We start from the raw sequence: 27,680 nt of genomic DNA, 5'->3' as shown, positions 1-27,680 counted from the left end.
TAGTGTGAGCAGATCGATTGTGTTTGTTCGGCCCAAGAGAGAAGGATAGAGGTGAATGTATAGGAGACAAAACATAGGTTCATGATGATAAAGGCCAGACGTGTGTCCTTTCCAAACTGATATGCAGAATTGAAACAAAACGTGTTGGGGAATAATTCTCCTTAGATAGCCACCTTTTGCCCTTTGACGTTTATGGCCAACCCTGACGTCTGTTATCTCCCTTAAGGAAGGGGCTGCTTCAGCCATATGTTGTTGTTCCCAGTTTATGACCGGGCAACTCTCGGTCACAAATGGTTTATTGTTGTGGGTACACTGGAACACTTCCTTCTTGGGGTTTGTGGACTCCAAGGTGTGAAATCTTCGAGGCCAATGGCATCAGACGCAAGTAATTCAGTGTTCCCAGCTGTTTAGTCTATCTCCCCAAATATGTTGATTACTCTCTCTGAACTAGTTAAAAGGTCTATCGAGAGAGAGGCTCTTCAGAATTGACGTGGCAACTCTACCGTGAAGTCAGAACCTCTGACTCTTTGACTTGTTTTGTAAATTCTCCGGCGGAAGCTCCAAATAAACCCATCAGTGTTTGACATCAAAGCTCCAGCTCTCCCCGTGTCTCCTTTGAGTCGGTGACTCCTCGTGCATTGCTACACAGAAGTTTCCCCCACAAAACGTTCCTAAATATTTCAAATGTTGGAACCCGTTTTCATCAAAAGGACAAGCTCTGGACATTCTTGTGCACAAATACTTCCTGAGCTAGCAAAGGTTACAGCTCAGATGGAGAAGATGTTGTTTACAACTCATGCTCACCTCAACGCTGAAAAGTGAGGCCGGTATGGTTCAATAGAAGAACGAGTTCATTCATGAGACTGCTCACAACAAGGTCTGTGGATTATCTTGAGTGTCCCAGTAATGATTTCTGGAAATAGAAACTGCTGTTGAAAACAAGTTAAGTACCATCTGGTTCCATTACATTCAAGAGACCGATACATAGCACTACAAGGGGGAATCCGTCGATCTGAGGCTGCACTGTACCTTTAACTAAAGAGGTATTCAAATGCACTTTATCATGCCATTTCCATTTGCTCCACTTAATCACAAAAGCTACTTTAAAGAAGCTATAATAAATGTATTTCAATGATGTGAATTGTAAGAGTGATGTAAAGAATGAGAGCTGTGTTCCTCAGAAAACATCATGTACTGAACATTTCCCTGACTGCTGTGTAGTGTTAGCGCACATAGAGTACTGCAGCAAATGGCAGTGACAACCACTACTTTGCAAATGAATTAAGGCATCACAGGAACAAACCAGGACCTTCTGTAACAGCTATTGTAAAGTGGAAAAGACTTTAGACAAATCAGTACATGTGAAAACAGCATGAGGACAGGAAGAAATGACAAAATCACACAGATGAAGAATAGGAACTAACATGAAAGGTCTGATGTAACAGGAAGGATGAGGGAAGGTTGGAATTAGGGAAAGACGTGGAGGATGAACTGTCAAAACCACATAAGCTCCGTCACCATGAAATCCACACTCTCACCAGCTCCCTTTACCGCTTTATCAAAGTTTAGCCTGAGTGATGCCCATTTTTTTCATAAAAGTGCCACTTTTTATATAAAGCTCCTAATGCTGTGCTCTAAGAATCATTTCTAATATATTATCAGCAGCCCTGCTCTGCCAGCCAAGGCTATTACAGGAAAGTCAGGATGATGTGCTGTCAGAAACCAGAGAAATAGATGTCATCCGCAGCAATAAGCTGTAATAACTATAGTCAAATTATTTTCAGGGCCTAAGTCAATTTTCCCTCATCTCCACTTTGCCCCTGGCGCCTCTTTTGCAGCGTATCAAAAGCTTATTATCATAATTGCATAACTACCCATATAGCATTTGAGATGTTGAATTGAGGCAATATGCCGCTTCTCATCATTAACATACAAGGAGACGACTCCCCTAGTGCACACAAATCCTTCCCTTCATGTATTTTCTCTAGCATTGTACATCTGCAGTGTTCACGTGCACAGTCCGCATGTACTGTACAGCAGGCACTTAATGACTGTACTGACTCTGCTTGGCATTTACATTTGCCTCTTTTCCTCAAGAGGATGATTCAGGTGTGTTTGTAAAGGAGGATTTGCGAGGGTGGAGAGGGAGACAGAGGGAGAAAGAGGGAGACCGAGCACTTGGCTGTGTTTAGGGTGTCTCACTCTAGTTAAAGTGACATTTTGGTGAGATGTGCACTTTCCAAAAGCCCTGTGGGGGTGCAAGGGGCATGCCCAGCCATGCCAGCCCTCTCTGTGCAGTCACACTGTACCCTGACACTAAGCACAGCAGGCAGCCCAGGCCATGTGCCCAAACATATTATACTCTTCCCTATCCAACACTTGAATTAAAAACACATTCATTTTATAATACCTGACATAAATCTAATATACACACACGGACCTTTATCTTTATGTGCTGCACAGTGAGATTATACAATTGTGTCTAGCGCTGCACGATACATTTGTTTGTGCATCGTCACTGCAATTTGCAAAAGTGGGATTGCAGGCTGTGCAAAGTCAAGTAAGTTCAATTAGCTCAACACGTCATGATACAGCTTCATTGCTGCTACGACACTTCTCATTTTCCATGACTAATCTATAAGAGGAACACAATTTCCTCAGATTCAAGGGTTCTGGGAACTGGGAGTTTGTGGGTAGCGAGTGACATGTAAGCTCTGCAAACCACCTAACGCGCGTCTTATTAATCAATTCATCAAACAACCAAAGCAGGCCTCGCTGTTCATCGACTGCCGGCTGAAAATGAGCAGGGAACAGCAGAAAAGCACGGAAAAGGGTAGAAAAAAATATCTTTGAAGGATGATCCAATAGTTCCCTTTGATGATGAAATAAATGGATATGTCCATCCCTACTATAAACACATTTGTATGGAAATATGTTGGCAAGAGAAAGGATGATGTTGAGAAAAAACAGGCACTTTGTTGTCCTGTAATGAAAAGTCCTGTTGTCTTCATATGGTAATGTACTGTGCAGGGACATGTCTCTTTATGCTAGGGCTGCTCGATTATGGCAAAAATCATAATCTCGATTGTTTGGGTTAATAATTGTAATTGCGATTATTAAATGCGATTATTCATTGACTTTGAAAACATTCATTTATTGTAGAATTTTTTTTGAACAGTATGTTTTTAATTGTTGATTACCCTGAACTTTAAGTATTATTCAACTGACAAAACCCGCAAAAAGTATTTTTTTTTTAAAAAAGTAATAGGCCTAATAATAATAAAACAATAATCGTTTTATTTCGATTACGTTGTTTTCGTAATCGTTGCAAGCCATAATCGTAATCGCGATTAAAATACGATTAATTGAGCAGCCCTACTGGTAAGTGTCACGTTATGACTCTGGAAGTCAAATTGAGCACTTTCATAGAGACACCAACCACATAATGAAGGCTTTATAAGCACAGCCAGCTCCCTGTGTTCTGCATACGACCCATAAGGTCCCGACCCATGGTGACTGCAAAGTGATGTGATTGAACAGGACAGTGGTTTCATGGAGGGATTGAGTGAGAATATTGTGTGTTCTGAACTTTGACACTCTGTTATAGAATCATCTAGGGTGGATTTAGAGGGGCTGAAAGGCTACAAAGGGCTTTCATTCCCTATGATACACAGACAGCAGGCTGCAGTATTGACTGAAAACAACATTACTTGGTGCTCAGAATACACACAACAATCAACCAGTTTACAACCCTGGGCGCTAAGGTGGGACAGTATGAGGCAACACAGGTTGAGGTTAATGTTACAGCTGTGCTCCACTACCCTGCCAACAGCACTGGTAAACAAACTGCAGATATACTGTAGCTACTCACACTCAGAAATTATGAAAAACGATTTAGATGTATTTCTGTGTATGTACAGATTAAGTGCCGAAGCTATTTTGTGCTACAGGAGGGCACAAGGTATTAAACTACTGTATGTCAGTGTCTACAGCTAATCTATTCAATTAGCTATGGTGACATTAATGTTGGAAACTGTAGCATTAGCGTCAGTCAGTTGGTGCCAATCAAAGTACATTTGCATTTCGGTTGCTCGAGCCCCACTTTTTACGACCGCACTGAACTTGAACGTACAAGCGAGGCATCAGGTGAGCTTTAAAACACGACAAGCGGCGGCAAGGCAGGTTCATCCATCAAAACAAGGTGATTTATCTTCTTTTTTTTTGTATAACCAAAGCCACAGGAGCTGGTCTGGAGCCAAGCATATGTGCTGTGCTGTAAACAAGAGATTCTATTATCAACAGCTAATAAAGCCTAGGTCATTGGAAGGCGCATAATGTGCAGGGTAATTTATTCCCAACATGATAAACGGGGATACCATTAGAACAAGCTATGCATACAAGGGTATTTGATTTCACACAGACTTGGCCCTCTTATGGGACTCTAAAGGCAGAGTACTGAGGGAACCTGTCTAAAAGCCTCAGTGCTCTAAGAAAATGCATGCAAGTACACAACCCTTCAGAGTGAGCCCATTCATCCTTATGGGGCTCTGGGGCCTTTTCACCAGTATGGTAAGTGTCACGTTATGTTTTACTGAATGAAGACTAGCCGACAGGTGCTATGTTAAGAAGAACAGCTTAGGCTAACTCTGCAATGCTTTGGATGGTCTCTGTGGAACACAATAGCCAGCTACTGTTAAAGAAAGAAAGCCAGACGGTTCGTAATGGCTTGTGTTATCCGGAAGAACCTGCGGCTTCAAGAGCAAGAATGCCCTTTTGGGTAAAGTACAGTTTTACATTTTGAACACTGCTTATTCATTTCCTTGCCCTTCTCATATCTGAGTGATAAATAAGAACCGTAGCTCATCACAAAGATTGGAAACTCGATGAAACAGCTAGCCTAACGCTGCATAAGCTTTTAAAGCTCACAAATCAACACCTACAATCTCATTTGTATAATCTGTGTAAGAAGTGTAAAGGCTTGGCCAGTCTGAACATTCAGAAGGAAAGCTTTGGTCCTCTTGTGGGTCTCACATTTGCACACTATGGCCGCTTCCTGTCCTCCATCCTTTTACCTCACAGCTGGCAGGGCTGATATCCCATGACAGCGCAGGGGTACAGAGACATGATGAATGTATTTGCAGCTCAGCCCAGGAGACATCCTCGATATTGGTGAGCAGTGTGGCTGGCGGAGCAGCAGTCGGCACGGTGCCCGTTCTGGGCCAGCCTCTCAAGGTTTGGCTCCTCAGACGGACAGAGTGATGGGTCTGGGATTGTCAGGGAAAGTGGTGCAGATTATCAAAGATGAATGGCTGCATTCTGGTTTTTCAGCTGTTGATCCATTACACTGCTAGTTTAATCTTCAATCACAGAGAGTTACTAACAGAGTATTGATGCTCTGATACGATCTTATCATGCAGTGTTTTGACAGAGTTCCAGAAACCCTCTCCTGACATGTTTTTTACAGGGAGCTGGGAAGAATTGTGTTCTGGAAAAAGCACTGCTACTCGCTTTGATCTTGGCAAAAAGTGTGTGATTGATCACAGCTTCCTGCTCATAAGTGGAAATATGAGTCATCAAAATCCACTAAAATTCGTCTGTCCTTCCCAAAAACGCATAAAGATCACAAGGCTGATGATGAAGACGACACTATCATAATTGAATCCTTTTAATCCAAACAGTAACAATCAGATATTGCAGCATTTTAAGCAGTGCAACTCTAGATAATGCTTTACACTTCAGTTCCTGTTATTGTGTGTTCACTGTGTTTGATTTAGAGACAAACATATCTTTCAAATCCCCAAATTGTGTTCTTCAACAAACGCATATGCAAGAGATGTCGGAGTGTATAAACGTCAACAGCAACTTTTTATGCCTGACTGAGATAGAATTTGAGTGACACCATTCATGCCGTTACATCACAACAGCGTCCTGTGTAACCTACATGAAAGCTTCTAATAAATACTCTCAGGAAAACAGAACAAGCACGGGGATAAGAATCAAGCCCAATCACCTCCAGTGTTAACCGCTCTGCAAGGACATTGCTAGGCTTTGACCATCTTCTTAACTTTAATGGAAATACTTCTATGGTTCAACAAGCACAATCAAATACAGAGCGCTATCAACCTTGCTGACCAGGAATGTTCAATTTGTACTTCTTCCCCTTGTTCTTTTCTTTACATAAGAGACTGAAGTGTATATACTGCATTCACACACACTAAGACTCTAAGACTCTAGAGACACGCAGCGCCCTTTTCTCTCTCCCTCGTTTTCTAATCCTGGCAATTAGCGGGAAATAATTAAAGATAAAAAATGGAAAAGTTGAGGGGCAGGGAGCCTTGAAGATAGAGTTCTGCACCGTAAGCATTCATTTCCCCCTCTCAAGGTCCTCAAGGTCCACTGCTCTCTGGCTCTGATCCTCGTACAGCTACTGGGGGAGGGACTGAACAAAGGCCTCTTTGATATCAGCTAGCCCTCCGTCACTCTATTTACCTCTCGCCTCCTTTGTTTGTAGTTTCCTGTTTGTGCATACAACTTATATACTCCCATCTTCTTTCTCAATATCTTTCCACTTGAGGTCCTCCCCTTAACAACAATGCTTTGGCCTGCCATCTTAGGGTCCATCTGAAACTACTTTGAAGGTTACAAGAGTCATCTGCTGCACCCCCACCCAAGTAAGGTTTTGTTTGATTGCCTCCCTGTGAAATGAATACAACTAGCTATTAACAACCTGGTATAAATAGGAAGCCAGCTAGATGTGTAGCTGAGTGATGCAGCTGAACCTTGGTTCTGCAGTGCAGCGATGGAGCTGTGAGTGCATGGTGGGGGGAACGGGGAGGTCGTGACCTTGTGAAGTCACTCCGGGGCCACACACAGGCGTAATGCGGCCGTGTGATCAGAGATAAAATGCAATGTCATCGCAGTCTCTGGAGCGACTGTGATGTGATGACTGAACTACAGGCTTTTTAAAAAGGATGTGCAGCTGTTTGTAAACATTTAGATTATCCCCAAGGAAATAAATATTCATGTTAATATGTAGTTCAGTTTGCATTTGTAAGTGCACACATGCATGTACAACAGACAGACAGACAAACAGCTGAAATAAAGGAGAGAAGAAAAAAAACACTCCTGAGCACTCCTGCCCCCTGGTGGCAGTTTGCAGTTTCACCTCCTGACGGTGTGAGAAGGCTGTGCCGTCTCAGTGAAAGAGGGACCGCTGTGAGAATAGTCTGGGGGTTTCGGCTTATTGCACCACCTCTTCCTCCTGAAGGGTGGCTTTGATCTTTGCATACATTTAAATTCCAAAGACGCTAAAAAATACCAAGGGGTGGTACTGCTCATTCATTCATAAACACAGTGACTGGGATTTAGATCTTGAATTACAGGAAGAGTAGGCATCATTTCATAATACTCTTGCAAGCTAATTATATTTCATTAGGTAGACATGTTCTAATGCTTCGAGTCTCACTTTGAATATTACAATATAGAGGTGTTTTAGTGCCATTGGCAGTGATCATTTAGTACAAATCTGAAGCACGCAGATACACCAGTTCTTTAGCAAGCTCGTCAGATTTACTTTCTTATCCTATCTTTTTGGACACGTTTTTTCATCTAATCTAAACCACTGCACACTTTACAGAAATGCAGTGCGATAATACTGATGAGCCAGTGTAAGACTACAATAAAGTACAGAAGGCAGGGAAGGATTATGACACAGTTTTGGAAACGCTTTATGAAAAACCTGTAGAAAAGTATATGATCAGGTGGATCAGAGATAACACTGTGACCGCAGTTTATGGTTTTGGCCAGCAGATGGCATCAGCAGTTAGTGCAGTGTATTGTGGTGCAGTGCTATCACCCCCCTTGGTCAGACTTCATAGTGAGGCAACTGCATTTGGGAAATATGATAGTAACCAGCTTTTGTCATGCTGACCATGTCAATCTAAGTCCCAGATTTCATGAAACAAAACACATGCAACACTTGGATCTTTTTCACTCAGTCTCCATCAGTTTCTACTTCAACTTTCAACTGCTAACACTCCCACACACATGCATCCCTGTCAAAGCCTGTGTAAAAGAAAGAAAGAAAGAAAGAAAGAAAGAAAGGAAAATCGAGAGATCATTAATACACATGCTAAGGAGCATGGTCAAACTTGTCGGGGGGGATCAATAGAAACATCAGAGGGAGGAAGAGGAAGATTAGATATTGACTGAGGTAATGGGGTGAGGTGAGGAAAAATTGCATTTGGCTAACTGGTGTTTTCATCTAGCATTACTAATGTGGCCAGTCTAAATGGAGGGAGTATTTTTGCTATGAACTGTTAAATATAATGCAGACTCATCATCAACATTAAGAGTGTAAGAAGTATTTAAATACTTGGTGACTGCACAATCACCGGCATATAACACAGAAAACGGTAAACATTTTCCTTAGATGGATTTATAAATGTTTAACACTGGCACCATTAATGAAATAATAACCATTTAAAAAAGCCAAAGAATGCTCATTGGCTGGAATAGACATAATAAACATGCATTTGTTACAATTAGAATTGTTGTTCTTTGGGGGGGGGGAGTTTATGCCCATGTGCCCTCCATTGTTCGTCACCCAAACTGTATCAGAAATCTGAAAATGTTGGGAAAGAGAACAACTATCATTCTTTTTCTTATAGCCTCTTTGTGTTCAGGCTGTTTGTGACTTCTGACTCCCATGTCACAGGAACACACTTCATCGTCATCCCTGCTACAGTGACACCACAAAGCTCAAACGTTCCTATAAGACAGGAATCAGCACTTTGCCAACTCATGGTCAAGCTCACAAATACAAAAGATTAGAAAAACAAGATGACACATAAGAGTCACAAGTCATACGAATGCACTCCCATGGTGTTATACAAAGGAAGTTAGTTGCAAAACAGATACCGACATCAAACAGAAAGTTGCCCTTTCAGTTACAATACTGATGACAACAGCATACTATGCTAATATTTCACTTCTTGCAGTGAAAAAGTCAAAGCATCATAATCAAAACAACACCTCTCTCAACAACAAAAACAAGCTAGGATTTATCATGGCTGGAAAAAGTGGTTATTACCCTAATATTTACATTGCTGCCAACATAAAAAACTAAAACAAACAATGAAAATATATATAAATGATCTACATACTTGACTTGTTGCCTGGGCAGGTCCTCCATCAACGTTTTGCTGCAGTCATTGTGCAGGAGCCATTCATCCTACCATTCTGTACTGTATGTGACAGTATTTGTTTCACCATCTAAAATAAATAAACAACGTTAAGTAAATAAGACAATACAATACAATGGTATTTTATTCGCACAATATTTAAACTTGCTTTGCATGCTACCTTTAAAAAATGTGTACTGGATATGTTTTGGCCTTTTGGCCTATAGCTACAACTTAGTACACTTTCGCTAGCAGTTAGCCGTTGACTTTAAGTGCGTAGTTGGGTCATTCTACAGAAAAGGTGGAAGTGCTGTCACTTACTTTTGCAGACACCAAAATACATGACGTTGACCTAATACTCACATTCATTATATATGTTGAATAAATAGAGATTGTCTTTGCAATGGCACTAAATAAAAAATAAATAAAAAATGGTTTTATACGTAAATTGCAATTTATTTAAAATGCCAAGTTCAAGGAACTGCCTTGTCACTTTGATCATACATGGAAGTGGAGCCCATAGTTTTAATTTAAAAGATTTTTTTTTTTCAATAAATAAATCTAATTTATATTTACATAACATTACAAGCATTAAATATAACACTGAAATGGTAAAAAAAAACGCTAATTATTATTAATAATATCAAATAAATGTCAGTCACCCAAAATTACGTTATTGGTGTTACTGCTACACAAAACGCTTTTATTTTTGAAATAATGTACTGTCTCTGAAGTGCCTCCTGTAACAAGAGATAATTTGAGGCAGAGCAGTGGACAAAGACATAAGGAAAGTCAGATACTTCTTTTGTTAAAGGTGTCATTTTATCTTCAAATGTTACGTGCGTCTTTCAAGTCTGTCATTAGTGTTACTCATTGCATAGCCCTAGGGGTGAACATTTGAATGGGAAAATGTATTGTATTGAAGAGTTAAACGATTTTGATATTGACTGAAGCCACATTTGGTCTGACACTGCAGCCATTTTGTTAAAATTGTAGTGTTTTCTCCAAATTGTCACTGGTGTTACTCTTCTTCCTGGTAACACGTAACAGTGACATTCCTATGTAAATAAGCTTTGTATAAAGTATAAAAATAATTTAAAAAATAAAAATACTTTAAGCTCTACTTGTTGTGGATTCATCAAGTTAAGAGTTAGTTATTGCTATTTAACAGGTTTTAGATGTTTTTAGAAGGAATATATTTCAGCAGATTTGTATCACCCAGATTCCACCTTTTCTGTAGAATGACCCAGTTACATGTGGCGTAATTTACAGTGTATAATGGGAAATGGGCTAAAGCTCACGCTAGCTTTGCTAACAAGTAGCCTATAGCCATTATGTTGGGGTAACGTTAGCTTAAGTTAGCTAAAAGGTCGACACTTAGGTTGCTAATTAAAAGTCTGACATTTAGCATATTCTAGACGTAATAGTAGACTAGTGCTAACCAACATGACGTTCTAAAACCATAGCGTGTCGTTGTATGCCTACAATGGAACTATGGTGGACAAGGACATGTTATCTTATATTTATATGAACTTCATAATTTACCTGTCTTTGGCATTGCTGGTGGTGTTGTTTTGAATGTTGCTTGATAATATATGCACTCACTTGGTCCTGGCAAACGGTTTAAAGGGTCACTTCATAAAAATGTAATCTAACTTTCTCCTGGTTATAAAATATTAAGCGAAAAGCCTGAATAAATTACAAGAGAACCAAATGGAGATGCATTCACACAGGTGTACTGCATTGCACAACTTAGCAATTAACTGCCCAGCTCTGTATAAAGAGGATTGGATATCATTAACACCCACTAGTTTATTTGTATATAGCTCTTTGGTATTTGAAGCATATGACCTAGGCCTATTTTGTTTTTAAATATAATATTGCACATTTAGCCCAAGTAGGCTTTTTTCTGTTATGCACACAGTTTACATAACTCCAAATTGTATGAAGTTTGTGTTTTGATAAACAAGTAGCCTAGCCATGGCTATTGGCAGCATGTTAATAGGAAAATAAGTTGGCCTATTGGTATTGATGTCAGTGTTGTACTTTATACCTACCTATTTTTCTTTGAATCGTATATAAACCAAAATTCCTTTATAAGAGAATTTGCCAACTTGGAGTGTGTTTGCACACATCAGCACTGTTGTAAGGTATACACAACACCTACATTTGTTTTAGATTATCCTACAAAAAAAAACCCTCTATTTTACTAACTTTAAGTAAAATTAAATGTGTGATTTTGTCAGCAGCCTATGTGGAGGGCCTTGAGAGACTGTAGGCCTGGCTCCACAGGTTCTCTACACAGCTTTTATTAACAGGCGTTTTGCCTACCTATAACCAGGAAGTAGTGACAGCAGTTGACTTTGTTAAAAATCATCAATCAGTTATCTGCTGGTGTTGGTATTCAAACAGACCACAGGGTCACTCGTCATTGATCACTCTTCTTTGTGCAGCTACAGGAACAGGTCTCTCTGAGATTAACAATGCCTTGGAAAAAATAGAAAGAACATGGATTATGAAAACTCAAAAATGTATCTTGAAAACCAAAAGGAAAAACGGGTGTTGACTGTTTGGGTTTGTTTTATTATAATCCGTATGGTTATTGTTGTGTGTCTCTGCAGGTGTATTCTTGCAGCCTAGCTTGTTTTATTTGGCTAGGTAAAAGCTTTGGCAAAAACTCTGGAAACAGTGAATATATATTAAGCAGATTGACATTAGAAATATTTAAGGTGAACAGTCCCCTAAAAGGGATGGTAAAACTATTTTTTTGTCAAATTACCTTGGCAAAGATTGGCCATTAGCCATTGCAATCATCTCGCGATACTGATGCAACCGATGTTCTTTTTCCCCCCCTTATTTCCTTTCTGTAGGGCCACAGCGTGAATACAGCTTCACCACTCATGTGCCAGTGCTCGTGCCTCCAGCAGGGTGTCAATAGGCTTGGGCGTGTGCAGGTGCATGTATGTGAGCGGCGGTGCACGGTGGGGGCGCAATGGAAAGGGGAGGGGGGGGCACGCGGCACCACTTGATCTCGAACATCACAGCAGATAGAAGAAGCTAAAGCGACTAAATGGGAGGAGAGCTTGGCGTCACTGGAAAGGTGACTGCCATATGTGAATGGATTAAGAGAAATTCACATGAATGAGACAATGAATGAATAATATAGAAATGTTCCTTACTTAATCATACTCAGTGATGGAATGTAACAAAGTACATTTACCCAATTATTGCCCACTATTTTGACATTATTTTACTTTAGATTAGTATTTCTATTTAATCCTAATTTACCTTTACCCAACTATGTCACGTATAGGCAAATCTTGTACTTTTTACCCCACTACATTTGTAACACTCAAGTTACTATAGTTATTACTGGATTTACATGATTTGCTTATGATGTGATGCAGTATCAATCTACCCAGTAAGTATGGTTCCACATTGACAAAGACCTTAAAATGTCCTTACTTTCATTTGTTTGAGATAAAAACTGGACAATATAATAGTTTATAAGGTATTACATTGAAAAGTGGCGTTCTGCAATTTGAGTACTTTACTTCTCACACTTTATGTTTTAGCTAATAATAATTCTGTTCTTTCAGAAAGCAACTTTGACTTCAAAATGTTTACCTGCAATGGAGTATTTGAAGACCAAAGCGTTTCTTCATTTACTTAAGTAACATATCTGAGTACTTTTTCTAACACAAGTTATTATTTATTTCGAGCAACGTAATGCTGGTAAATGTATAGGGTTAAAGAACTTACTTGCATAATATTTATTTTCTATTTAATATTCATTGTGCTAACACATTGTCTTTGTATAAGCTTTTCAACAGGTACAATTGTTTGATCACTTAGCATTCTTTGATCACACTTTTTACAACGTATACACATTTCAAATTTCCAACAGTTTTCAAAAAGAATGTAAACATGACTTTAGTGCTCTGGGTCCATAGTCCCAGGAAGCCACTCTGTGTGGACAGCTCAATACAGCTCACTTTAAGACCATCCTCCTGCTTCATTTCCTAAGGCCATCTTCCTGTGTTTAGTTTTGAGACTTTTATTGTTTCAGTTTTGAACTTGCATATTCCCTCAAATTGAAATATGTATGATCAAACCACCACACATACCTACACAAACCTTAACCACATGGTATAGAACCACAAGGTTTCAGCTGTTCTGCTACGCTATAGCAGACTCTCTTTAAGAGTTCACACAACAAAAATGTCAGAAAAATGCTATCTTGAAAGGATTAGCTATGAGAACGTTATTGTCTATATGGGAACCCTACATTTGAAAACTCTTGCAAGATGTTTAAGGTTATCATTGACCTTAAAAGGTTATGGTCATTAGGCAGTTAATCTCGCCAGACCTTTTGCCATGTTCACAAATGAAGGCTTGCCATCTACAGAACCACATTTTAAAAGCACAGATATGTGCCAATGACATCAGGGCTCAACAATAAGGTTTGGGCTATGGGCAAGTCAAAGGTCAGGTTGGCTATATAGTTAATCTACTGTAGCATCCCAAAAAGTAAGTAAGTAAAAGCATGCTGTCAAAGTTTATGAGCTGAAGATTAAGCAAACATTTTGTCGTGTGGCCGATAACCCAGATCAATTGAATACATTAATATCAAATAATGTGTTTGATAACTGCAAATAAATAGAACACTGTTTATATGCGCTAGTGAAAATGTATCAAGTTAAGAAAAAAACTTTGAAGCTTTGACGTGATTTTGTATTTCAGAAATATCATATAGTGCTAAAATCGCAATAACATTCCTTTATTACAGTACAATGTTAATGTATAGCATCCCTATGCACTTTGGGATCTCTAAATTCTATATTATATCAATGAATAGTAGACTATACACACTGATATTTAAGGGAATAAAAGATGAGGGTTACCATAACAAAATAACTTACAAACGGCTTTATTTTAAATACCCCATGAAAAAGGTATATTTCTGCATGGTTCAATGATGTGTGTGTTGAGATGGAGCTTAGTATGCAGTGAAAGGTAACCAGAGAGAAAGGGATGTGTGTATGTGTGCGAGTGTCAGCGAGAGCGGTAAGGGGGGGTCAGAAGATTATAGATTGATAGAAAGAAATATTCGCCAAAAACAGCCTCCAACTACCCCTTGCCCCAGCCCCCTCCCCCCTGCCTGGGGTTTGAATTAATGTGTTTCTATTTTTGGCTCTCCCGTGTTTCCAGGGGAAACCTAATGACGCAATGACGTCAATGCAGGTCACCAGCAAGAAGCAGACTGGAGGAATTGAGTGGCTTCCATTAGAGGTTTTGCAGCATTTTCCAGAGAGGAGGGAGGAGGACAAAATGGATTAAGATTAAGAAATGCACAGAAATAAAATAAATATAGACCGAAATGAATGGGAGGCAATGCGACTGACGTCTGGGAAGAGAGAGGATGGAGGGAGGGTGAGAGGGTGGAGGTGGAGGGGTGGCGGTGGTGGGGGGGCCCTACTGCTGCATATCAATGGGTGCCGTTCAAATTCCCAGGGATTATTGGAGGGAAAAAGGGGGGGAAGAGAAAAATGATGCGCGCTTCCTCGGATCGGTGATGACTGGGTGAGCCCATTCTATTTTTATTATCTCCTCTTTGCTTATTGTTGGAGTGAGTAAAAACAACAACCTGCGATCCTGTTTTCTTGGTTATGTTGCCAGAGAGCCATTGAGAAATTCATCCCCGAGTTTTGACGGTGAAGCGTGAGTGGCCAGTGTTTTCTCCGGAGAGACGTGTTGGTGTGTGAATATAGAGAAGCGGAAAAAAACATATTCAACTAAAAGTGTCTCCGTGTTGACTTCCACGGAGTTGATTGCAATTCTTTATCATTAACCGCAGCGGTGGACGTGCTCCGTCTGCAGCCCGGTTATACCGAGCAATGCAAATTCTGCATCCATCGATATATAGGCTAGAGAATGTGCGCGGAGGGGAAATTCATTATAGTGCTATAATTGCACATTTGGAAGACTATCCGTAATCCAAACATTTTGAGTTACCCCATTAAGCGATTACTTGTAAGCATCGTCGTGCAATTGCAATAACTCAATAGCTTACATCGTGTTGGATCAAATGTAAACGAGTCAGTAAAGTTTCATTAACATCGAGCTATCTATAGAAATGGAGACGGTTGATCATTATTTGCCAAGAAGAGGCTACTTTTCACTGCCGGGCGGTTGTGTGTGTGTGTGTGTGTGTGTGTGTGTGTGTGTGTGTGTGTGTGTGTGTGTGTGTGTGTGTGTGTGTGTGTGTGTGTGTGTGGTGTGTGTGTGTGTGTGTGTGTGTGTGTGTGTGTGAGGAGTGGGGGGGCAGTCGTGCGCGTGGAAGAAGTAACGTTATTTCTTTTGGCGTGGAATACCGAAGATTAGACCGTTAGTACGCGCACACGCACGAACACATATTGCCCACTATGGCTTTCAATGGCAACAAGTGCCAATTCATGCAGGATCAATTCATTTTCAACTGCACACCCCGTCGTGACGCCCCGAAAAAGAGATTTAATATGGTTGTGACAGTTGCTTTATTGAATCGTTTAGTTTTTCTGATTGTTTCTGTCACCTTCCACGTAAATATTCCTTTTACATACTCCCTTCTTTCCACAAACTGGGCTCCAGTGCAGGGCGTTCACCACGCACGCAGCCGGAGCTGGCTTCAGCACCACGGACCAGTGTGTTTCAGGACCACGGAGAGTGCGCTCCCTACATCCATCGCCTTTAGGCCGATGGGTAGATGCCATGCCATCGTTTTTAAGACTAATCACGCTTTTCTATAATGATGGACCTACCCAAGTAACTTATTTTAGACGGGTTAAAGGCCTGTATAACTGATACTGCGAAAATAAAAACCCGCTTGAGCCCTCACAGATAAATAACTCATCCAAACCCACAATCTTCCATAACAAAGTAAGCTTAATATGGGGCAATTTACGACACATTTAGAGAAAGAGCAGTAGGGGGTGTGACACTTTTTTCCCCCCACATATGACGCATGTGGTGAGGTAAGTGTGGCAGATGCCTACGTGTGCAGATGGTCCAGTCTGCTGGTCCCTATCCGCTCTGGGCTTGACGTAACAACCATTTACACGCATAGGCCCCATCGTCCAGATGTGGTCGTGTGCTCTCCAATACATGCAACAAAAGCCTTTTAAAGAAAACCCTCTTTTTTATGATGAACTTGTTCTTTACTGGAGCGTGACATTTCATGGTGTAGGGCTGCACGTTGAGTGGATTGCAGTGTAGCGTTTGATGCTGGGGCTTTTTCTAGATTTGAGTTAAGAGTTACTGTGGATCCTCGTTCTAAATGCTGATTTCTAGATTCATCATTTGAGACATGGTTTACGGAAAATAAATAAATATAGCTCCAAAAAACAGATGTTTGTTGTAATGATGCAGGTTGCCACAAATGTGTAATTGCATCCCTATTCTCACAATGGTGTTTCTTCACTGTTACAACACACAGGATATTCCTTTACAAAAAATTGCCCTAAATTAAGAAACAAATGTCATCAGTTTTTAAATATAAAACTATGATGACAATGTAAACCTTATGAGAAGCACACCAAAGACACTAAACACACCCTCAATGAAGCTACAATGATCACACAGTAAAAGAGGAAATGGTGACACCAATGACTTAATACAGTCTGAACATGTGTTAAAGAGGATTGAATTGCTTTGTGGTTAAAGAATTGTCGGCATGTGAGAGGATATAAAGACTATATGAAATGCTTCCTCACACCATCCTGTGTGTAACCTCTATACAGCATAAAGACTGATTCTGGGCCTTTAGCGTACACGTTTAGGTGGTGTGTTTGCAGGACATTATTTGTTATGATTTGCTTGATATGTGTGGCATGAAATGGGGTTGAAAGCAACTACCTGTGTCACTGGACTCAGTTTTCTTCATACAGCACTGCATACTGGCTCGTGATGGGGGCGGTGCATGTGGTAGTTGAATGTTTTTATACTTCCTGTTTTGCCTGTAGGACAGTTTGAGTTCATCACAAAAGGTAATCACTACTTACAAGCCTTTTTTTTGTTGATTTCTCGAAAGATTCAAATTTCGATTACTGATTAATTCAAGCCATTTGTCATGTTTTCCTTCTAACGGTGTCAGCTCGATGAGGTGTGGATGTTGTAATTGAATATTTGTGGTTTTGTTGCTGTGAGCAACCTTTCAGAGTTTCTAAATAGATATGTGATTTTGTCTTAAAGCTAATGGAGTTGAGTTTTGAAATATCTGCATTCAGTTTGAGATTTATTGCCGGTGCTGTATTTTGAATACTTGAACTATACTGGAGGAAAAGTGGAATAAATTGTTAATCGTTGTCTATGTCTTGGATAAAACTTAGATTTAGATTTTGAATATAACTTTTTTTCTTTAAAATATATTTTATAAAATAGAGATAGATTAAAAAAATCGTTAGGAGTGTGTTGTGTTGTTCAAGAAGTCCAGATGTACCTGCAGTCCACTACAACAGTCAGATAGATCAAGGAAACTTTTTCACATAACTGGTATGCTGTCTTCCATATTTGTAAATACTGTCTATTGATTTCTTCGGAAAAAGTCAATTCAAAGGAGATGAATGTTTGTGGAATATTTTTCATTTAGCCTATTCTCAGATCGTCTCCTGCCACAGCCGGTGCAGTTAGAGTTTGAATGTGGTGAAGGTGGAGGGCACTACGTCACATCGAGGGGTTTAACACCCGAGTCAAGAAAGAGCCTCACTCCTTTAAGGACCGGACTGTACCAGCTCACTGCTGTGTAGATAAGATCAGGTACGGTCCACAGGTTGTGTCTCATCAGGTGAGAGGACGGGGGGAAGGTGTCAGGTGTACCCTAAAGTCACTTTGGCTCTGTCTTTGCAGATGGGGACATCATGTATCACATATATGACAAAGATTTTAAAGGAAGATCTAAAAAAGACATCAAATATAATCTGACCTCTGGAGAATTCGGGTCTCACTCACAAATTGAGGGAATAATCAAATTGATTATGATGTATTTTTCCAATGATTTATTTGAAACATTTTGATTGGAGAATCTGAGCAGCTCATATATTGATACTCACATCAACAACAATGTTATTTTGCAGTTTCAAACATTTGCACTGTAATCTATCATAGATAGAAATGGGAGGGATGAAACCCTCTTTAATGGTCACACATGCAGAGCACACACAGTGACATTTGTTCTCTGCATTTAACCCATCCTAGTACCAGGAGTCTAGTACTAGGAGCAGTGGGTACAGTATATCAAATCCTCATATTGCGCTAGCGTGAAAGATCGCTAAAAATACACTTACGTATGTTAAATGTGAAGATAACACCTTAAAGGTGCAGTTATTCAGAAACACTGACGTGAACCTCCAAACTGTTTCACTGCCGGCTATCTTCTTTTTTAGAAGTTAAGACCAAAATCTATCGCTGACTGAACCCTGATCGAATGTAAGACCCTTTAGGACCATTCATTGCAAAAACAAGCTATATGTCTGCAGGATAGCAGCTGGTTGTGTTTCAACAATGTAGAAATCTAAATTCCCATTATGATTTAATTCATCCAAAAGTCTCCTCTGATAAACATGATACATGAATTCAGATTGTGAGTCCAATTAATAATCAATAATATGCCACAGTTCTTGCATTAAAGTCTTGTTTCTATCATGACATGTCTTGTTTCTCCTGAAGTAGCAGTATTCAGAGTCTCTACATTTTGTCAGAGTAATCTCAGAGTAAACGTAGCCTGTTGGGCTCACTAGAGAAAGAGTTCAAGCCTTTTCAAAGTGTGTGGCATCAGATGTGCTAATGGATCTCTTTCTTTCTCTAGATGCTGAGGAGGTCACCACAACATGATGAAGTCCATTTCTTGTGTCCTGTGTGGGTCTTTTTGCGGTCTGGGCTTGCTGTTCCTAAGGCAGTAGCCAGGAAGCCCTTACCCCAAAAAGTATCTGCACTGGACTCTGGCATCTGAACCAGGAGTCACCTTTCCTCCCCCCCGTCCCACCCCCTGATGTTGCAGTGAGTATCTCTCATCACTGTGGGTGTGTCAGAGTGAGGCCGCTACTCATTTGTGGCGTACACAAAGCACTCGGAAGTGATCATTCACAATCCGACATGTTCATTTAAAGCATTTGAGAGGCATAATACAGGATGTGGCAGAAACAATGTCTTGATGTCTTACCCAACCTGAATCCAATCTGATTTCAGAGTCTTATTACGGTTAGAAACTAGCAGGTAACCCTAACATCATAATGAACCTCCGGGGAAACACCTGTAGTATTTACTTTTGCCAATTTGAACTTACATTCACCACAGTGCACATCAAGGGAAGTGTCATTAAGCTGCGGACAAAGAAGGACATCTGCTGTAAATATATGAAATAAATGGGGCGAAGCCTGCGAGCTAGTTCAGGCCGTCAACTCGAGCACTTATGCTGCATTCATACATAACGCCCCTTGCCACTCTACAACCAACCAACCAGAGTCTCCTTAATATGCTGCTCTATTTAACCTGCCAGATCTCTCTCCATGCATTGCTTGCTGCTGCTATTGCTGCAGCTTCCTCTACGTCGCTGCTGCTTGCCTGCCTGCCCCACCACCACCCCAGCTTCCACCTGTAGGCTCGGGGGTTAGTTATGTATATGTATATCTGTGGAGTGATGAGGCCCGAGCCTATAGACGCCAAACTCAACTATATGCTGCTTCTATTAAACATGTTAAAGCAACACGTGAGTTGTCTGACTGAACTATTTTCACAGAGGAATCCATGTAGAAGCGTTAATCCATTTCCAGTTCATACCAATAACAATAATAACGACAAATGAGCAGGTACAGACATAGACATGCAGATAAGTTGGTGAGAATGTGAGGGTCTCAAGATGTGGATTTGAAAAGAAGGCTTCATTTCCAGCAATTCAAATCATGAATACCTGGACATTAAAACACTTCAACAGGCTGTATTCATGATTTAATTTTGTATATGTTTTATTGATTTTTCCCTTATCTCGGATTTGTCAAAGTGTGCGAAAATAACTGATGTAAATACTCCCTGATGCTTTCCACATCCCCATTACTTCAAAGGACTAATTGCTCATCAATGTGTGCATTATGATACGATAAATTGCATATAATGTTGTATTTCAAAATGAAAAGTACATCATGGTAGATATAGTGTTATCTCTTTCATTTAAAAATGACATCATTATCAATGGAATTGGTACAGCCATTTGTAGAAATACCTCAAGAAGACGCATACAAAGGATGCACAGTGAACAAATGGGCTGAAGGAAAATGAACGTGTATCTCCGAGCCTCTGACGCATGTGTTACGTGATTATTAACGCAACCCGTGAGCCTTCACAATGTGGTTGTCTACGTGAAATCCTGAGGCGGTTCCCGTGCGCTGACGAGGTCACTTACTGTAACCGCATGACGTCATCGCTCAGAGACTGCTCACATGCATCTGTAAAATACGTTTAGGAGATTGTTCAGATGAGTAGCGTCCCTTTCTTTCCATCTCAGCATCCTATAGACTTGTTTCACGTCTCTCTTTTTCTAAATCTACATGTTTCCCTCTTCTCCTGACTGTTTATTTGTTTAATCCATGTTCTGTTGTGTTTTATTCAAATTCCTTGAATGTTCAGGGCTCGACATTTCCTCTTAAGTGTTGTGAATTTTTAAATAAAAGACTCAATAAAATGAAGATAAGATGGTATTTTCTTATTGTCTGAGCAATATAAACCTTTATTTATATAGTTGTAGAGCTTTACACACACAACATATTACTAAATACACGATTACACAAATGCAAACGATTGAAATTATAACCATTGAAAACATGTACAAATTGAGTGTGATTTCTACATTTCAATAATTGCTTCACATAGATAACATGCTACTCTACAGCTGCTACTAAATCAAATAAAAAAGGACAATGCACAGATTATTTACATCTTAGAGTAAAACTGCTTAACTAAATCTCTAAATCTCCCTCCTCATGGGTGGTTACAGTACCCGGGACATGTTTTCCAGTACACCGGGCATCTGCATCCAATAACTGACCTAACAAATGTCTGGCTGACCTTCAGAGTCCAGCCATAGTGTCCCATTTGAAACACAGCGTCCCACAATTTGTGTGTCGCACATCGCCTTGGGAAATAGGCCAGTGCCTCATCCGTCATCAGATAGAGACGTGGGGTTGGTGGATGCACTTTTTCTCCTCTCCCACTTGTAATGGAGTAAATTCAATTGGTGACTACAGGCGAGTTTATTTTCTCTTTAAAAATGTATCAAGGATTTAAATATGGATTGGACAGAAGCATGTCCTCCAACAGACCCAATGAGCTTTATAATGTTAAAGATTCAAACTATGAAATGTATCAAAACAAGCAAGAAGATCATTTTTGTGAAGGAAAATACATTCAATCAAACATGAAGAGCTGTGAACACCACAGGAAGACATCTACTGGAGATCCATCGTAGTTCAAGGATATAAATAAGACAGGAAGAATGTCCTACAGTGCTAACACATGCCCAACACAAACTGACGGATCTCTGGGTGACTATAGCTCTCCAGAGGATGTTTTGGGAACTGCAACCAAGTGCACACGGCAGCTCAGAAAAAACATCAAATTGGTTCAGGAAATAACTGAAGTGTTCCAGTATGCTTTTCCCAAACTGCATACAGAATGTAAAGCAGGTTTATCAATTAAATATGATATTCTGGTCATCTGCTCCCTGTGACGCATTCACAACAAAGTCACGGTAAAACTGTGATTATTCCATGCCTCATTTGGTGTCAACAAAACATCCCGTCTGGAAAAGATCGCTATTCTTGGCTTTTGGACTTTAAGAAATGTTTTTTGGTGTTTTGTAGGTCTGGCAACAATGTCGTGTTTCCATTCACTGGGTTGTGTTACTGCTAAGAGCAACCACTTCTTTACATGAAAATGACACTTAAAACATGGTGTCGTGGTGTTCAGATCTTCGTCGTTTTACAAGCTCCACATTGGGTTTTGGTGAAAATAATATATAACTGCCATTGATTTTGACTTTGTGTATTTCTTCAACACTGCAGCTGTCACTTCTATAAGGGGTATACATACAATTCAAGACAGGTCTAGATTCAAAAGTGTTTCTTCTTTACTTTTCAGACACCCTGTTTGAATATGAAAAGCGCAAACACTTGAGGTCGAGGTAACACTATAACTTAACTCAGTAGTTTATTTATTACATTGATTTACACAAGGGTTTACATTTCCAGGTCGGACAATGTCTCAAACTCTCATAATCCATCCAACAGTCAAGATATTTGCCTAAGAAATTAAAAAAAGATTAGTACATTAGTAACAATGTGTAGAGATATTAGGTAAATATTAGTAAAAAAGATTGTAAAAATACTAACCTTGTTTTGGTGCAAAAGGAGACGTTAGTGTATCACCAAAGTCTAAAAGGGGCAGAAGAAGAAGAAGAAGAAGAAGAAGAAGAAGAAGAAGAAGAAGAAGAAGAAGAAGAAGAAGAAGAAGAAGAAGAAGAAGAAGAAGAAGAAGAAGAAGAAGAAGAAGAAGAAGAATAATACTAAGAAGAATACAGAAGAAGAAGAAGAAGAAGAAGAAGAAGCTAGAAGAAGAAGAAGAAGAAGAAGAAGAAGAAGAAGAAGTAGAAGAAGAAGTAGAAGAATGCATTTTTGGAGAGGTCTAGAACGATTGGTCCGGCGCCAAAGGTCGCTTCTCTGCGCTCTCTCCTATGCAGTCATCCATAGGAATCCCGAACCCAATAAAATACCCAATATTAGCGGTGTGTGTGTCTGCCCAAGGACAAGTTAAGGTAAAACCTAATAGAGGTGTCATACATAATAACCTAATCAAAGTAAATGTAACAACTACTACAGTGCAACAAAACAGGAATATTAAATGTGGTCTCTTAAACATAAGATCTCTAGCATCTAAAGCAATATTGGTAAATGATTTAATATCAGATTATAATATTGATATATGCTGTCTCACTGAAACTTGGTTGAGACATGAAGAATATGTCAGCATAAATGAGGCCACTCCACCCAGCCATATCAATACTCATATTGCCCGAGGCACGGGCCGAGGAGGTGGAGTTGCAGCCATCTTTGACTCAAGTTTACTTATCAATACTAAACCAAAATTAAATTATACCTCCTTTGAAAGTCTCGTTTTTAGTCTTACGCATCCGACCTGGAAAACTTTGCAGCCAATCTTATTTGTTACAGTGTACCGTGCACCAGGTCCTTATTCAGAATTCTTATCTGAATTCTCTGAGTTTTTATCAACTTTGGTTCTTAAAACAGATAAAGTAATTATCGTAGGTGACTTTAATATTCATGTTGACGATGATAAAAATAGCCTTACTGTTGCATTTAACTCTATATTAGATTCTGTTGGTTTTTGTCAGAGTGTAAATAAACCAACCCACTGCTATAATCACACTCTCGACCTTGTTCTGACTTATGGTATTGAAATTGAGCAACTATTAGTCGAACCGCATAATCCTGCTTTATCCGACCATTTCTTAGTAACTTTTGAAAGTACTGTTACGAGACTACAAAGCATTAGTCAAAAGCTCCTGCAGCAGAAACCTATCTGTTAGTGCTATAGCCAAATTTAAGGAAGAGATTCCACCAATACTTAACTCGATAGCATGTCTGCATGTAAGGGAGGAAACTTATACAAAATGTACACCACCCCAAATTGATCATGTTGTTGATAGTGCTACAGATGCGCTGCGAATAAAATTAGACTCTGTTGCTCCTTTGAAAAAGAAGAAAATAAAACAACATAGACTAGCTCCATGGCATAATGCCGAAACCCGCAAAATAAAGCAAAAGTCGAGACAACTTGAAAGGATATGGCGTTCTACTAAACTTGAAGAATCTCGTTTAATTTGGCATATTACTCTCAATGAATATAAGAAAGCATTGCGTAAAGCGAGAGAAGCTTACTACTCTTCATTAATAGATGAGAATAAGAATAATGCAAGATTTCTTCTCAGCACTGTAGCCAGGCTGACAGAAAGCCACAGCTCGATTGAGCCTTCTATTCCCATAGCACTCAGTAGTAATGATTTTATGTGCTTTTTTAACGATAAAATTGTTACTCTTAGAAACAAAATTAATGACCTCTTGCCTTTGACCAGTATAGTGTTATCAACGGCTCCCGGAAACGTAAGTTCTAATATTACACTAGATAGTAAACTAGAATGCTTTTCAGCCATAAACCTTGAACAATTAAATTCAATGATTCTCTCTTCTAAACCATCAACGTGCATGTTAGACCCAATTCCAACTAAGCTGTTGAAGGAAGTTTTTCCATTAATTAGCACTTATTTATTAAATATTATGAATATGTCTTTATTATCAGGCTATGTTCCACAATCATTCAAAGTAGCAGTGATAAAACCGCTTCTTAAAAAGCACAACCTCGATCCAGAGGTTTTAGCCAACTATAGACCTATTTCTAATCTTCCGTTCCTCTCAAAAATTCTTGAGAAAGCGGTCGCAAAACAGTTGTGTGATTACTTAAAAAACAATGATTTATTTGAAGCTTTTCAGTCTGGCTTTAGAACACATCATAGCACAGAGACAGCTCTGGTTAAAGTCACAAATGACATTCTAATAGCCTCTGACAAGGGACGTGTCTCTATTCTTGTTTTGCTCGATCTCAGTGCTGCATTTGATACTATCGACCATGATATCTTATTGCAAAGACTAGAGCACTTAGTTGGCATACAGGGAACTGCTTTAGACTGGTTTAGGTCCTATCTATCTGAACGCTCTCAGTTTGTACGTGTCAATGATGAATCTTCCACGCAAACCAAAGTTAGCCATGGAGTGCCACAGAGCTCAGTGCTCGGACCTATTTTGTTCACATTATATATGCTTCCGTTAGGCAATATTATAAGGAATCATTCTGTAAACTTTCATTGTTATGCGGATGATACTCAACTATATTTATCAATCAAGCCTGATGAAATTAATCATCTAAATAAAATTCAAGACTGCCTTAAGGACTTAAAAACGTGGATGACCTTACTTTTTTTAATGTTAAATACGACCAAAACTGAAGTTATTGTACTTGGCCCGAAGAATCTACGAAACAAATTATCTAAGGATATACTAACTATGGATGGCATTAATTTGGCCTCCAGTGAGACTGTAAGGAATCTTGGTGTTATATTTGATCAGGATTTATCCTTTAACGCCCACATAAAATCAATTTCAAGGACCGCCTACTTCCATCTACGTAACATTGCAAAAATCAGGCATATCTTGCCTCAAAACGATGCAGAGAAACTAGTCCATGCATTTGTTACTTCAAGGCTGGATTATTGTAACTCTTTATTATCAGGGTGTACCAAGAAGTCAGTCAAGTCGCTTCAGCTGATTCAAAATGCTGCGGCTCGTGTACTAACCAGAGTTAGGAAAAGGGACCACATTACTCCTGTTCTGGCTGCCTTACACTGGCTCCCTATAGAACACAGGATAGAATTTAAAATTCTTCTTCTCGCCTACAAAGCCCTTAATGGGCAGGCGCCATCTTACCTTAAATAACTCATTATACCCTACTGTCCTACTAGGGCATTGCGTTCCAAGAATGCAGGGTTGTTGGTTGTTCCTAGAGTCTCTAAAAGTACAATGGGAGCCAGAGCCTTTTCTTATCAAGCTCCACATTTGTGGAATCAGCTTCCAGTTTGTGTTCGGGCGGCAGACACCCTATCCGTTTTTAAGAGTGCGCTTAAGACCTTCCTTTTTGATAAAGCTTATAGTTAGGGCTGATTAGATCCAGCCCCTAGTTTTGCTGATATAGGCTTAGTTTGTCGGGGGACATCTTACTTCTTCCTTCTCTCTGTCTATACCTGTGTACTCTCATGTTCCGATTAACCCAGCTTCCCCAAATGTCTTTCTTTTTGGTGTCTATATACGCCGGGATCCGGAGTCATGGATGATCCTGCGCTCCTCTGTCCTGGATCGCGAGCCCTGGATCTTGAGTCGTGGCTGTGGTCCTGGATCATAGGTCCTGGATGGATATCCTCGTGGATTCATCTTCCTATTATACACACATGCATTTCCAAACATTTGGACTACCTATGTTGCAAATGTATTATCTTTTCAATTTACACACGGCATCTATTGCACGTCTGTCCGTCCTGGGAGAGGGATCCCTCCTCTGTTGCTCTCCCTGAGGTTTCTCCCATTTTTCCCTTTAAACTGTGGGTTTTCTCCGGAAGTTTTTCCTTGTACGATGTGAGGGTCTAAGGACAGAGGGTGTCGTATTGTCATACTGATATTTTGTACAAACTGTAAAGTCCACTGAGACAAATGTAACATTTGTGATATTGGGCTATATAAATAAACATTGATTGATTGATTGATTGATTGATTGGTCCGGCGCCAAAGGTCAGTCAGGAGTTCGGTGCCTTGCTCAAGGGCGCCTCGGCAGTGCCCAGGGGGTGAACTGCACCTCTCCAGCAGCTGCAGTCCACACTCCGTTTTTCTTTTGGTCCGATCGGGATGTGAACCGGCAACCCTTCAGTTCCAGGTCCCTACAGAATGGTATGCATTGGCTGGAAAATAAATAAAAGATAAGTGATATCATGGAAGACATATACCAATTGTTTTCCAAGATTCCAAGGAACATACACTTTGACAATCAATCACTGAGCAAATCAAAAGTGGGTGTCATATCTGACCCTGAGGGAGCTTTAGAATCCTAAGTATTAAACCACAGCTATTTCCTGTGCCGATAAGTCATCACTCAACAAGTTGTTCTATGGTTAAAAAGACAATTAACAGGAGGTCCATTTACTGCAATTGACCAAAGAGGTAATTCCCATTCATTTCTCCATTCTAGTTTCCATCAGTATTTCCATCTGCATTGTTTCTCTGACATAAAGTAGTGATGTATTTCCACGATCCGTGCACCTGGATTATGACACTGTTTGTTTTGGCAAAGTACACTTCATGATTCTTCCACAAAACTATTGACGTCGATTTAAGTTCTGGGAATACTGTGCCACTGAGTCACTGAGTTTAAAAAGAATAGGTTTACTACCATATTCATTGAAATGCATGAATTTGAGTTTTATTTTTTATTTATATAACTGATTCTTGTATAGGATGTACATCTTCCTGGCCCTTCTTTCAAATTCAAATTCAAAACCTTTATTTATCCAGGTAAAATCCCATTGAGATCAATGATCTCTTTTTCAAGGGAGACCTGCAGCAGTAGGTTCCACAAGAAGACATAAACAACAGAACAACAAAAGGACATCATACAGCAAAATGTACAGGGATTACAATTTACATATTTAACCACAAGTACAGGTACCAACAGCATCTGATTTTGTAGCATCCAACCGAGCTTTAAAAACATGTAGTGGTACTAGTTTGGTAATTTTCCATTCTTTTTGCAGACTGTTCCATGTTAGTGGAGCTACACATCTAAAAGCTTTCTTCCCTA

This window comes from Gymnodraco acuticeps, unplaced genomic scaffold (genome assembly GCF_902827175.1).
Source record: "Gymnodraco acuticeps unplaced genomic scaffold, fGymAcu1.1, whole genome shotgun sequence".
NCBI lineage: Eukaryota > Metazoa > Chordata > Actinopteri > Perciformes > Bathydraconidae > Gymnodraco > Gymnodraco acuticeps.
Note: the sequence above shows the minus strand (reverse complement) of the source record.